This window comes from Anastrepha obliqua, chromosome 4 (assembly GCF_027943255.1).
Source record: "Anastrepha obliqua isolate idAnaObli1 chromosome 4, idAnaObli1_1.0, whole genome shotgun sequence".
Classification (NCBI taxonomy): domain Eukaryota; kingdom Metazoa; phylum Arthropoda; class Insecta; order Diptera; family Tephritidae; genus Anastrepha; species Anastrepha obliqua.
In genome coordinates, this window is record NC_072895.1 from 95,185,172 (window position 1) to 95,201,081 (window position 15,910).

A 15,910-nucleotide genomic window follows, 5' to 3' on the forward strand; every position below is an offset into this window, starting at 1 on the left:
GTGTGTGTTTGTATGTCTGATTATACGCTCTTGCGCCTAAATGTATGCGACTGGCCCATACATTTATCACAGAATTTATCGACTGGAATGAGCTTTGATGATGTGGAAATTTTTTCTCGTTAAATTCAAACTTCTTTGCTCTTATAAGCATGAGCGAATGGCATGATTGTGTGAAGTTGGTGGTGTACTCATACATATGCACATGAGACATGAGAGAAGCGTGCGAGCGCTGCAAGGTGGCAAGCAGGTAAGCAGTAATTTTTGCCTCCTTATTGATGGTAGATAGTAGTAAGACGCTTGTTTTCTTATGTGTGTGTGTGTGTGTGTAAGTGCATAAGTAACCTGCAGTGTGGAACTTGTTGTCCGCTGCTATAACTCTTGTCGCTGCCACGTTGCATGCTCAAAATGTAGCGGTTTGTTAGATGCTTCCAGGAGTTATGCTTACATCGATGCCATGTGGCATGAACTCGGTGTGATTTGTGTTGCTAGCACTCAGTCGTATTGGTGCGTTTGCCTTACAGGCAGCTGCTTGATGGTTTTTTTTTTATTTACAAGCAAATGGCATTTCTGCAGCTGCGCCGCCATCCAATACACTTCGATTATTCAGTCGCTGGTGGCATGTTGCAACATTCTCAAAACGTAAACTTTCGGTTGCATATAATGAGATTATGGCTTTCAACTGAAATTAAAAATTTAAGTTTTCCTCCACTATTTGAAGAATTCAATCAGCGCAAATTTTGCCGTGGTTTGACTGCATTGAAAATAGTTTTGTTAGTCAACTGCTACGAATTTGAAAAGTGGCAAGCTTAATTTGAATTTTTTCTCAGCACCACATTGACTATTTAATATACTCTTAAGATATTTACATACCTACACGCCACATCTGGGGATTTGCATTTATTTCTCAGTGCATGAAACTAGATTTGCGATGCGCGCTTTAGGCGATTCAACAGCTGCAGAAAATTTATGCAAAAATGGCTTTGTAGCTCAAATTCAAATAGCAGGGAGGTGGATGGTTAGTCGGAGCGTTGTTGCTACTTCTCTCTCTGCTTAACTTTCTCAATCTATGGTTGGTTGGTTGGTTAGAGTGGTGATTCATCCTGAATCCAACTAGCGCTTCCGCACCATTTTGTTGCCACATCCTCGTTACCAACTTGTTATTTACGGCATGACTATACCCAGTCTGTGCGGTTCAGGAACCTTATTAGGTTGTTGACATCTAAGCCAGACAGTTGTTCGAGCTCCTCGAACAGCGGTTTGCCCAGGGTTAACATTCTGTCCTTCCATAGGGCAGGGCATTCACAGAGGAAATGGAAGATTGTTTCCTTTTTCTCCGGTTGTTTGCAACTGTGACAGTATGTGTTGTGAGGGATGCCCATTTTGGCTGCCTGTTCTCCGATAGACCAAAAGCCAGTTATGCCTGCCGTTAGTCTCCAGGCATCCCGTCGTTTCATGTTTAACAATATTGATGATTGTTTAAGGTTGTAGGTGGGCCATAACGTTCTGCTGATTTTGCATTTCGTCTGGCCCCTCCATCTACACTCCGCCATTCGGAGGTATTTTAGGGAAATTGTACTCTTGACTGCACCTAATGGTGTGAATACCGGTTCTGCAAGAGCGTTATTCATGGCAGATCCCCCTCTTGCCAGTTCATCTGCTTTTTCGTTACCTTCAATATTCCGATGTCCTGGGACCCAGATTAAGGTAACATTATGTTTTTCGCTCAAGGTGGAAAGGCTATTCCTACTTTGTTCCACCACCATTGAGGTTGTAGTCGCTGAATCCAGTGCCTGGATTGCAGCTTGGCTATCCGAGAGAATAGCGATATTGCTCTTAAAAGAGAAGTCTGTGATTAGTAGCCTACAAGCTTCCCCAATTGCCAGTACTTCCGCCTGGAAGACACTGCAGGTATTGGGGAGGCGCACAGATTTTTCAATTTTAAGTCTATGAGAATATATACCAGCTCCAACACCACAATCCATTTTAGAACCATCTGTATAGACTGTAGTGTCGAAGTTGTTTAATGAGAATCCCTTATTCCACTCTTCCTTAGATGGAAAGAGAGTGGCAAAATTCCTATTGAATGTTACCGTCGGGACGATGTAGTCAGTCCTCACCGAGGTTAACTGAGTTTGCCGCAATAGTAGACTGGCATGACCATAAGTGTTTTCTTTCCAGCGGCCCGCTTCGTTTAACCTAAATGCACTCATGGTTGCCGTCTTCTTAATATGTAGGTCTATTGAAATAACGTGTGTCAGTGCGTTCAGAGCCTCCCTAGGACATGATCTGATTGCGCCGACCGTTATTGCACAGGCTGATCTTTGTATTCTGCCGAGTAATTTGATGTTGTAATCTCTCCCTAGAGCTTTCCACCAAACTACCGAACCATACGATAAAATTGGTCGTATAACCGCCTTGTACAACCATAATGTATGCTTAGGTTGAAGACCCCATCTTCTTCCAAGCATACGTTTACAGGCATATAGAGCAATTTCAGCTTTCCTTACCCGTTCTTCGACGTTTAATTTCCAGCTAAGTTTGGAATCCAGAATTACCCCTAAGTACTTTGCACTGGGTGAAAGTGAGAGGGTTTGTCCATTAATATTTGGTAGGGTAAAGCTTGGTACCTTGTATCTGGTGGTAAAGAGCATGAGTTCTGTTTTACGCGGGTTTAAACTTAAGCCACAGCCTGTTGCCCAAGAATTAAGCTCGCCTAACGCCCTTTGAATGATCCCACTGATCGTATTAGGACACAGTCCTGACGCCATTAGCACCACATCATCAGCGTTCGCCACCGCTTTTACCCCTCCTCTATTAAGTTTTATTAGGATTTTGCTAATCACACATAACCAAAGAAGTGGAGATAGTACTCCCCCCTGTGGAGTACCCCTGTGGACTCTCTTAGTTATGTTGATGTTGCCCATATTAGCTCTAATGATCCTGGTTTCTAGCATAGAGATGATCCAATTGGTGATACAATTTTCCACCCCTAAGTCTATTAACGCCCGTTGGATAGCATTCGTGCTAACGTTATTAAATGCGCCCTCTATGTCAAGAAAAGCTGCCATCGTATACTGTTTGTTTACTAGAGACCCCTCTATTGTTCGGATTACCTCGTGAAGCGCTGTCTCCGTCGATTTGCCTTTGAGGTAAGCATGTTGTGCAGTTGATATACTAAAGCTCTCCAGCGAACTTCTAATGTGCATATCTAAAAGCCGTTCCAAAGTTTTAACAAGGAAGGACGACAAACTGATCGGCCTAAAGTCCTTCGCTGATTCATGTCCTCTTCTGCCTGCCTTTGGTATGAAGACGACCCTAACAAGTTTCCAGCTGTTTGGAATATAACCTAGATTTAGACACGCTTTGAAAATTTCCATTAGCCATGGTAGAATACTATCAAGAGTTTCCTGTAACATATTAGGAAAGATCCCATCAGGGCCTGGAGATTTGAAAGGTGAGAATGATTTGATTGCTCATGCAACCTTCTCTTTCGTAACTATTACATCGACAAGATGCTGTGGGTCATATCGGCTCCGCCGGATTCTCCCAGCATCACTGTCATGGGTGCTACATCCCGGAAAATGTGTATCTAAAAGAAGTTATAGAGACTCTTCCGCCGTAGAAATCCAAGTGCCATCCGGCCTCTTGACCCAAGAAGCCATTGAATGATCCTTGGACAGAATACGGCTAAGTCTCGCAGAATCTCTGGTAGATTCGATAGAAGAACAGAAATCTCTCCAGCTCTCTTTCTTGGCGGCCCTGATTGCCTTCTTGTATTGTCTCCGACTTTCTCTATACAACTGCCAATTACCTGTTGAGTAGCTGAGATTGAAATTTGATCTGGCTTCTTCCCTTAATTTTGAGAGCTCATTGCTCCACCAAGGAGGATAGGATTTTTTGCTATATTTAATTGGACATGACGTTTTGTAGGCCCTACTGAATGTCTTTTCCAATGTTGTGACCCTACTCTCAATGTTTTCTGCGAGAGTGATTTGATGGATCGGAATCCTTCCTATCCTATTCCCTACTACATTTTTGAACCGTTTCCAATTTGTTCTAAGTGGGTTTCGATATGGTAAGGGTGGATCTACCTCAAGATCCAGGTGGTAGAGGATCCAGCTGTGGTCCGAAAAGGACTTTTTGCTTGAGACTCTCCAATTTTCTACCCTCACTGAAGTATTTTCAGACAGTAATGTCACATCTATTACTTCCGCCCATCCTCTAAAGCTTTCCGTGCTTGGAAAGGTGAAAGTCGGGGTATTACCCCTGTTACATACTGTTAGGTTAGTATTGATGATAAATTCATATAGGGACTCACCTCGATCATTCGTTTCGGTACTCCCCCATAGGGGATGCCTCGCATTGGCGTCACATCCTAGTAGCAGGATACTGTTTTTGCAGTCAAGCACAAGCCTACGAGCCTCGTCAGGTGGTGCTGGTTGGTCGTGTGCCATGTAGATGGAGGCAATTTTGATCCTGACGCCGTCAGTAGCCTCCATTTCGATGACCGTCACATCCGATGAGCTGTAGGATGGGATTAAAAATACATTTAGATGTTTTTTGCTACAATACATGCCCTGGGGTTACCCTGGGTCCGCTTATAGTACAAGTTGTAGTTTTTGAGAGAGAATCCGCTTACCTCAGTACTCCGCACTCTGGGTTCCTGTATCAGTGCGATGTCTACGTCCTCCTCCGATAGGAGAACGGCTAGGTTGTCCGTTGCAGTCCTGGAGTGCTGCAGATTGATCTGGACAACCTTGAGACCCATACTTACTGGTCGTTTTTAGGGACGTCAAGCTGCATGCCCGTATGCTGCTCATTAGCGCCATCGTTTTGGGTGGACCCGGCTTCTTCCAGTTGCATGCCCATGAGCAACTCATTAGCGTCGTCAACCTCGTCCTGCTCATCCTCCGGATTTTCAGAACGGAATAACTTCAGATGCGCTTTCCTCACGCCAAACCGAAGTTTGTTGTCCACTTTTCCCAGTGGCTCAATACTCTCCTCCGAGATTTGGAGAAGGAAGGACACACTGTTCTTTTGCGGAGCCTCCGCTTTGATGATACTCCAGTCATCCATTGGAACAGTGCGGTTGTGTGCTTGCAGGTATGGTATTAACTGCTTAGCTTCGAACTCCATGTTCGGTATCCAGATACGAGCCCTTGGTCGTCTTGGGATCTCACTGGCTGGGATTAGTTTGAGCCTCAAACCTTCCCAGTCGCTCTGGATTTTGCTAATAGCGTTTTGAAGGAAATCAACAGAGAACTGATCGTCGCATTTGATCACCCTGTATCCACGGACCACCTCCATTGAATCATAACCTGGCACTTGACCCTCCGGGCTTGCCATGACGTGATCAACGACAATGCGAGACAGCCGTGCCTCGATTTCGGACCACCTTTCTAACGCAGGTTTACCGCGGTTCGTTAACTCGTCCACCAACGCCGTTTGCAGGTGATCCCGTGCCACCTCGTTAAACGCGCGTTTGGCTGGTTTGGGCGTCAGAGCAGTGTGAGACGTCTTGTGCTTTTTCGCAGTTTTACAGCCCTCGTCCTGCGAACGATTGCGTTTTACGGCTTCTGCCTTCTGGGTGGCCTGGAACGCCAGGTACTCATCGACCACCTTTTGGCACCTTGCCTTATCGGCCGCATCTTTGGGATGAGTTTTACCTTCGGCCTCATTTTTGCTTATTCTGCCGAGAATAGCTACAGACCGCTGGTAAAGCTTATATCTAGACGGGCCTTTTTTTGGGTATTGACGCTTTTGCCCCTTGGCATCAGCGGATGTGATCGGTTGATTTATAGTTGATGGCGTGCTGTGGCCCACAGCTTTGTCATCAACTGTCTCTTGACTAGAAGCCAAGAGCTCGTCCTCTGAGGGAGTTCCCAACTTCCTCAGCTCGATTGTGTCCGTTCGTTTGTCTGTCCGTTTTGTCATTGGGTCCGTCCGCTTGTCTGTCCGACTGTCGGTTCGTTTTGTCTTTGTGTCAGTCCGTTTGTCCGTCTGTTTGTCTGTCCGTTTGGTAGCGTTATCCGATTTTTTGTTTTTTTGTTGTTTGTTCATTTGTCTGTTTCTTACGGTGACCTGCCCTTCCAAAGAGCTGCCCATGTCGCCATGTGCGGTGACCAATGAATCTATACTCGAAGTGAATAGTAACTCAGAACTAGGTTTTTTTACAGCTAGCGAGCAGGCCTGACCAGCGACGGGCTGAGGTAGTTTGACTGTGAATATTTCGTCTCCGGACTTAGTGCTCTCGAAATACCTAAATCGTTAAAGGTATGAAACGTATTTATTTGTGATTTTCCCTGAGTTTGGCTTGGAAAAGAAGGCAGTAAATTTTTATCCAGGGCTTACAGCGTTTCGCATTGCCTATAACGTTTCGCATTGCCTATAAAAAATTTAAACAAATGGTGTTGCTTAAGGGGTCCCGGTGGTCTAGAGCTCGAAAATTTACCATATTTTCAGGAATTTTATTTACAATAAAAAATTTGAAAAACGATATTTAAATTTAAAAAAAGTTTAATTCACGAAATAAATTATCAAAGAAATGTGAATAATTCAATTAAATATTAAAAACAACTTCATTCACGAAAAGATTTCTGCCCAAAAAAAAGTTTTAAATAATTTTTTTTAATTAAAAGAAGAGTTTTAATCAAAAAAAAAAAAATTAAAAATTAAAAACATCGAAACTAAAAAAGAATTAAAAAAAAAAATTATTCACGAAAAAAATTTTACCAGAAAAAACTTTGAAAAACATTTTTTATATTCAATGAGGAGTTTTAATTTAAAAACATTAAATTAAAAACAAAAAAATCAAAAATAAAAATATTGAAACTAGAAAAAAAATAAAAAAACAACAACAGTTTTATTCACGAAAAAATTTGTATCAAAAAAAGTCTGAAAAAAATTTTTATATTAAAAGAGGAGTTTTAATTTAAAAATGTAAAATTAAAAACAAAAAAATCAAAAATAAAAACATTGAAACTAGAAAAAAAATAAAAAAACAACAACAATTTTATTCACAAAAAATTGGTATCAAAAATAACTTTGAAAAAAATTTTTATATTGAAATTATAATTATATTTTAAAAAATTATATTAATTCAAAAATGTAAAATTAAAAACAAAAAAATCAAAAATAAAAATATTGAAACTAGAAAAAAAATAAAAAAACAACAACAATTTTATTCACGAAAAAATTTGTATCAAAAAAACTCTGAAAAAAATGTGTGTATTAAAAGAGGAGTTTTAATTTAAAAATGTAAAATTAAAAACAAAAAAATCAAAAATAAAAACATTGAAACTAGAAAAAAATAATAAAACAACAACAATTTTATTCACGAAAAAATTTGTATCAAAAAAACTCTGAAAAAAATTTTTATATTAAAAGAGGAGTTTTAATTTAAAAATGTAAAATTAAAAACAAAAAAATCAAAAATAAAAACATTGAAACTAGAAAAAAAATAAAAAAACAACAACAATTTTATTCACAAAAAAATTGGTATCAAAAATAACTTTGAAACAAATTTTTATATTGAAAGAGGAGTTTTAATTCAAAAATGTAAAATTAAAAACAAAAAAATCAAAAATAAAAATATTGAAACTAGAAAAAAAAAAATAAAAAAACAACAACAGTTTTATTCACGAAAAAATTTGTATCAAAAAAACTCTGAAAAAAATTTTTATATTAAAAGAGGAGTTTTAATTTAAAAATGTAAAATTAAAAACAAAAAAATCAAAAATAAAAACATTGAAACTAGAAAAAAAATAAAAAAACAACAACAATTTTATTCACAAAAAAATTGGTATCAAAAATAACTTTGAAAACAATTTTTATATTGAAATTATAATTATATTTTAAAAAATTATATTAATTCAAAAATGTAAAATTAAAAACAAAAAAATCAAAAATAAAAATATTGAAACTAGAAAAAAAAATAAAAAAACAACAACAGTTTTATTCACGAAAAAATTTGTATCAAAAAAACTCGGAAAAAAATTTTTATATTAAAAGAGGAGTTTTAATTTAAAAATGTAAAATTAAAAACAAAACAATCAAAAATAAAAACATTGAAACTAGAAAAAAAATAAAAAACCAACAACAATTTTATTGACGAAAAAATTGGTATCAAAAATAACTTTGAAAAAAATGTTTATATTAAAAGAGGAGTTTTAATTTAAAAATGTAAAATTGAAAATAAAATAAATAAAAAATATATCGAAACTACAAAAAATTTGAAAACCGATAGAAAAAAAATATTCACGAAAAAAATTTTACCAAAAAACTTTGAAAAACATTTTTTATATTAAAAGAGGAGTTTTAATTTATGAATGTTAAATTAAAAACAAAAAAAAATATAAATAATAAAATATAAATAAATAATAATATCGAAATAAAAAAAAATAAAAAACAACAACAATTTTATTCACGAAAAAAATTTTATAAAAAAAACCTCTGAAAAAAATTTTTATATTAAAAGAAGAGTTTTAATTTAAAAAAATCAAAAATAAAAATATTGAAACTAGAAAAAAAATAAAAACACAACAATTTTATTCACGAAAAAATTTGTATCAAAAAAACTTTGAAACAAATTTTTATATTAAAGGGGAGTTTTAATTTAAAAATGTAAAATTAAAAACAAAATAAATAAAAAAATTAAAGATATCGAAACTACAAAAAATTTAACAAAAAGTTTTAAAAACGATATTTAAATTTTTTAGGCTTTTTATTTAAGTTCTTTTACATACAAAAATGAAAAAAAAAATTATTTTAATAATTTTAAAAATGTCGTTGAAGTTGAACCAGAACGGTGTCCATTTTGGCTCTTCTATTTATCTGAAATACAAAAATAAAAAAAAAAATTATTAATCAGTATGACTGTGGCTATGTCCCGTACTAGAATAAAAAAAAAACACACAAAAAAATGAAAAAATTTGGAGAAATGGCGAGGTTTTGAATTTGTCACTCTAAAAATCGGCGTTTTATCAGTTTTTTATTAAAAACAAAACGAAATAATTCAGCAACATATTAAAACTTCAGACGATTCGGTTGAACAGGTTTTTTTTTCTTGACAATACCAGGCCGAAAAAAGTCATTTAGAGATAAATGAGTTTAAAATTTGAGGTACAGGAGCGCGCGGACCGCTCTCTAACTAGTCATTGGGCTGTAGAAGCTACAATATTGGAAATTTCCGCATGAAAATTTCACAGAACATTCTTAAAAGCCAATATTTTCGAAATATAAAAAAAAATTCGATTTTATGAAATTTCTAGACCACCGGCTCCCCTTAAAGTGTAAAAAATATAGTAGTATAAAATATGCAATGAAAAGACTTGCATTTGCTTGGAAGTAAGCTTACTTTAGTATACAAGAGCTGAGTAGAAGCTTAGTATGGAGGAAAATTTGATCTAAATCGGACACTCTTAAGAATGCAAATTTCGTAGTCGAAAAGTAGAGGGAAAACCGCCCAGAACTGTTTACTTTAAATCTTACAGAGGCTGCAAGATCATATACATATAAGTGGAGTAAGGTCTTGAGTGAGAGATTTACAGCATTTCAAGTCAGCTATAGAAGTTGTCAAAAGCGGAAACAACCTCAGACGGCTGTTGTGTTGAAACGTCTTGAATTGTCACACCAAAGTCTAAACAGTTGGTAGCAGCAATCAGTACCAGTAAAAAGCTTGCCTATTTTTGACAATCGAAAGACGCATCGAGAAGTTGTGGATTGTGGAACGAAATGTGGGGTCGTGATTTCGATTTATCCAGGTGGAAAAAACCGATTTCAGTTGCAATCTTCTGCTTGCATCGTGACAAGGAGACTGCCTTAATCGAATATGAAAGAAAAATTGGAACAAAAATAACTGTTCGTATGGCACGGAAGATTTCGCGCACAAGTCGAATTTTAAAAATAAACTACAGTTGTAGTTGTGCCCATAAATAATACAAAAAAAATCAAGCAAAAAATTAGGCTTGAAACAGTGAAAGCACGAGACAAAGGTTCCGAACGCGGCCGAGAGAATACAAAAGGTAGCGACATTCGCGTACCGCTATCCGGCTCTCGAGGAATTTGACAGAATCGCCTGTGTTTTTATTGTTATTCACGAGCGAATTTCTGCTGCAAGGCCATGCTTTTTCTTATTTTTTTAATTGTTAAGTCACAACCAGAGGTACGCTAATGGATGTCGCATGCTTGTAATCCATGATTCTTGTGTGCCGAACTGAACAAGTTGGTATTTTCTTAAGAGGAAATGTTAGGTTAGGTTAGATAGTGATGGTTGCCCAGAAAGTGGGCCCACTTGGACGAAAGACGTTTGGTTCATCCTTTGTGATACCATTGCAAGAGGGGGAAAAGAGGTGAAAAAAAGGACGAGAGGACGAAAGGGAAAGGGGTGGGGATGGTTGAGGAAATGTTCACCGCGCAGTGAACTGTAAATAAATAAAACTATTAAGTCTAATCTTTGTCACCGAAGAAGATTTGTTGGCATATCGCAAACAAAATGCAGTTTTAGTGACTAGTTGGGCAGTGATCACTCTTATGAGACTCTGCTTGATTTTGTGTCTGAGAAAGGCAAAGTGTGCGCTGCAGTTTATCGTTAATCGACTCTTGACGGCGCTTTGGCACCATGCATGTTGAAAGCCACTTCAAATTTGTTCGATATGGGTTTCGGCAGGTGCCAGCTTACAAGGCTGAAGAGAATGTTCGCTAGCTTCCAAATCTCGTACCAAACTTCCTGTCACTGCCAGTGTGGCCGATGGATTTCGCCATGTAGTACCTGTAGTAGTTGAAGCTTTAAGTGCTGACAAAAAAATGTGAAACAGTGGAAGACTTGCAGAAAAAGCTCTCCAGGGGTAGATATATCACTTTTGTCGCATTTACATTTTAGGTGGCTACCACTCACTCTCTATGAGTGAGTTGAGAAGCCAATTTAGGTCACGTGATTCATTGTGATGCCAGTTGTTTGGATTCAAGTTTTCTCCTCTAATTATAAATATGGTGAAACTAATTCGTCCCTCTAATAGATGATGAAATATTGTGAATGGTTACAGATTTTAGGTCTGTTAGACATCCAAAGAATTATGCGTTTAAACAGCGTTGTCGCATTCTGATAAGGGCGAAGCAGTGGCAGAGGAAGTATTCAATGCAATCCACTTACCTCCCTGCCACAGATGGCATTTGAGGGAACACTACGCGCTTTCCAAGCGCTCCCATTAGCCAGTGATAATACAAGCCACTGTACTAATGGACGGCCGGTCTAGTTCCGTGTTTTTAGCTGCGATACCAGACCTGTCTAGTTACCATTCAAATGTATTCTGTAGTCCATCTACTGGTGGCTTAAGTGTGCATTTTTTTTTTTTTTTTTTTGTTTTTTTTTTTTTTTTTTTTATTGAAACGTTATAAAATTTGTATACATTTCATGGTATTACGCCTAGCATAAGCTAACAAGTAACATTATTCTATCCTTAACATTGAAATTTAAAAACAATTATAAATATTTTACAAACAATTATACAGCGTTGGCGACTAAATCTCGTGGCTTAGTTCTTCGAAGTCTTCTTGTGCAGACTGTTTTGGTAAGCTCTGCGGCTTCCGGGTTTATGTGCTCTTTCAGCCTGGTTTCATGGTTACTTGCAAGAATTTGGATTATATCAGCGACTTTTTTCACCGACAGATCCTTGTGCAGGTCGTGATTTCGCACGTACCAAGGTGCGTTGACCATGTCTCTGAGAATCTTATTCTGCAGGCGTTGTACAGCTTCAATGTTTGATTTAGTGGTACATCCCCATAATTGAATGCCGTATGTCCATATCGGCTTAACTACTTGGTTGTATATTAATAATTTATTCTGTATTGACAATGTAGACTTTCTGCCAATTAACCATTTCATTTTTTTAATCTTTAAGTTGATTTCAGTTGCTTTAATTTTGACATGTTCTTTCCATTTGAGCTTTGCATCCAAAGTCATACCCAAGTATTTTGCTGTATTACTATATGGAACAGTAGCAGATGATATTTTCACTGGGTTATAGGCTATTTTCTTGTTTGTAAAGTCTACGTGAACAGACTTGCTTTCATTTAGTTTGATTCTCCAGTTTTCAGTCCATGCGACAACTTCGTCTATCGATGCCTGTAACTTTCTAGTTGATTCATTTGCGTTATTTCCATAGGCTAAGATACACGTGTCATCAGCAAAAGTGGCTATCTTACTTGTATTTGAAACAGGTAGATCTGCAGTATAGAGCAAATACAGTACTGGCCCAAGAATGCTGCCTTGTGGTACACCAGCTTCAATTTTTTTAATGTTTGAGTATGCTTGTCTTTGTTTCACTCTAAAATATCTGTCTGTGAGATATGATTCCAATAGCAAAGTATATTGATATGGGAGCATCGCTCTGAGCTTACGGATTAGACCTTCGTGCCACACTTTATCAAACGCCTGTGCGATATCAAGGAATATTGCTGAACACACTTGATTGTTTTCTATGGCCTCTTCTATGATGTGTACTATACGATGTATCTGATCTATCGTTGAATGTTTTTCTCGAAATCCAAATTGGTGAGATGGTATTAATTGTTTATTAGAAATTATATCCTTTAATCGTTTGGAAAATAGTTTTTCAAATAGCTTTCCGATGGCTGGGAGTAATGCTATTGGGCGGTAAGACGTGACTTCGTTGGGATTTTTCCCTGGCTTTGGGATCATTTTAATTTCAGAAATTTTCCATTGCATTGGTATGTATTTAAATTCAATGCATGCATTCATTATTAAAGTGAGTTTGATTAGCGCTTTGTAAGATAAGTTCTTTAGCACTTCGGCTGTGATTAAGTCAAATCCTGGACTTTTCTTTTGTTTTAGTTTGGAGATTTCATTTGCTACCTCATCAGTGGTAAAACTTGTAATTTCAACAGATTCTTGCACAGTATGGGGAAACAAAGTGTAATTTATCGTTTCAAATGGCTTAAAAATTTTTTGGAGGTGTTGTGCAAATAACTCAGCTTTTTCCGAATCGGTTTTTGCCCAAGGTTGGTTGCTATTTGGCTGTTTAATTGGGGGATTATGTTGAATTGGTCTTTTCATATGTGCCGTAGTCCGCCATAGAGAGTAATCAGAGGTTTTATCTGCAGATAGGTTTTGTAGCTTTATATTTAAAGTTCTGTTTTTATTTTCTTGAATAGCATATTTCACTGTTTTGGTGAGGTTGTTTAATTGTGTTTTAAGTGATGGAGACCTAATCGACTGCCACTTTTTTCTGATTTTTCTTTTTTCCTTTATGAGTTCAATTATATTCAAAGAATATCTTTGGCGATTAATTTTTTGGACTCTTACAGGTGTACTTAACCAAGCAGCTTTTTGTATCTGTGCTGACAGCTTTATTGTTTCCTTCTCAATTTCGTCAACATTATCGATTTCATTTGTCGTGTTTACATATGTGTCTAGTTTAGTCTTGAAGTATTGCCAATCTGTATATTTATTTGAAAGGAGCAGGTTACTTTCATTGGTTTTTGGTTCACCATCAAGAATCATGAATATAGGTGAATGATCTGAATTAAGATCTAAACCATCCTCCAGAGTTATGTTGTTGTATGGTAGTTGTTTGACTACGAAAAAATCAATCAAATCTGGAGTCTTATTAATGTCTGTTGGCCAGTATGTTGGATTGCCAGTTGAGAATATTTCACAACCACATTGTTGTGCCGCTTTCCACAGTTCGCGACCTTTAGTTGTCGTTAGGCGAGATCCCCAGTTAATGTGCTTTGCATTGAAATCGCCTCCCATAACGAATCTTCCTTTATGTTTATTTAAAAGTTGTGTGTATTCTGTAGACTTTATGTTATGTCTCGGCGGACTATATACTGCTGTTACCGACAGTTGGTAATTACAAAACTTGATTCCAACTGTTGTCGCTTGAAACTCAGTGGAGCTGATCTTTTCTTCTTCGAAATGTTCAATCGAATTCTTAATAATAATTGCGCTACCTCCTCTTGCGTTGTTTAGAGGATGATTTGAGCAATACATTATAAATCCGTTGAATGTAGAGTACATTTGGGTGGTCAAATGAGTTTCAGATACTAAACAAATATCAATTCTTTCTTGATTAAGTACAAGCTCAAGTTCATTTTTGTGCTTTAAGATTCCATTCGCGTTCCATGCCATTATCTTTAAACTTTTTCTTATTGTGTTTTTAGACATTTATAATTTGCTCAAGTTTTTCAACGCGATTCAGTAGATCCTGGTTTAAGGTTAACTGCTTTTCAATTTTAAATAAAATTTGTGTCAATATATCTTTTAAGTGTGCATGAGGAGAAAAGGCAGAGTTAACTGATATAAGATCAGTTCGCCTACTTACCAACTCAATGCCATTGACTGTCGAGGCAATTTACATTTACTTTATGCCCAAGGACTCAGACAACGTTTGTGTTGCAGCGCTTAGACAGTTCATTTAGAACAGCTCTACATTCAACTAAAGATCCTTATTACAACAAATTAATTCCATGATTCGACGTTAGGCTCTAGAATGAAAGGAACCGCAGAGACAGCTACGTAACTCGAGTTATTTTCTCATGTTTTCGATGGAGACACAGATTCCTCTAATTGCAGTGCAACTTACTGAGAGAAGGAAAAGGTTTACAGGTTATGGGGTATGGATAAAATAAGTAGCTACCAAGTATATATCTAAGATCGCAATTTACGGCCGCAATTAACACCTCTCAAACCCGGTATCTATATATACGAGGGGTGCCTTTTATATGTCGGGATTAGAGAACAAAAACAAAATTTAATCATCGAAAATCACTTTATTGTTTTTCAAAATATTCTCCATGAAGATCTATACACTTTTGCATGCGTTTGAACCAATTGTCGAAGCACTTTTGCCACTCTGAATGAGGTACCTCCAAAACATGCATTCTGAATGCCGCAACCGCTTCTTCAGGTGTCGAAAAACGTTGACCTCTCAGTTTGTTTTTTACGTACGGGAATAAAAAGAAGTCATTCGGTGCCAAGTCAGGACTATACGGCGGATGACTCATTAATTCGATGTTTTGGGTGCTCAAAAATGCAGTTGTTCGAGCCGATGTGTGAGAGCTCGCATTGTCCTGGTGAAGAGTGATCCGTCTTTGGCGATTGGTTTTCCTAATTTCTTGGAAGACAACTGGCAAACAAATGGTTGTGTACTAGTACCACTCAGAATTTACTGTTCTGCGTTGTTCTAGTGGTACGGTTGCGACATGTCCAGTTTTTCCGAAAAAACAGGCGACCATTTGCTTGGAAGTGCTTTGTGCGCGAACAACTTTTGTTGTATTTTGTTGGATTTGGCTCATCTTGAAACACCCATACAGTCGACTGCTGTTTACTTTCCGACTCATACGCGTAAATCCATGATTCGTCACCTGTCACGATGTCATAGACGTGTTTCGAAGCCCCGCGATCGTATTTTTTGAGCATTTCCTTCGACCAATCGACACGAGCCTTTTTTTGAGCGATTGACAAATTGTGTGGGATGCAACGCGAACAAATTTTTTTGACAGTCAAATGTTTATGCAATATTGAGTGTATGCTGGTCCCACTAATGCCTAAGATTGTCTCAATCTCACGATAGGTCACATGACGATCTTGCAATATCAGTTCGCGCACAGCATCAATGGTTTTCGGAACAACAACTGATTTTGGACGACCTTCACGAAATTCGTCTTGAAGTGAACTACGACCACGATTTAATTCACCATACCATCGACAAGCACTGGTCCTTGATGAAGCTTCATCGCCAAAAATGAATTAAGTTCATCCATGCAATGTTGCTGAGTTAATCCACGTCGAAAGTTGTAAAAAATAATCGCACGAAAATGTTCACGATTTAATTCCATTTTTGGACCGAGATGAATCTTTTACTGTAAACAACACAAATAGCGCTGGTAT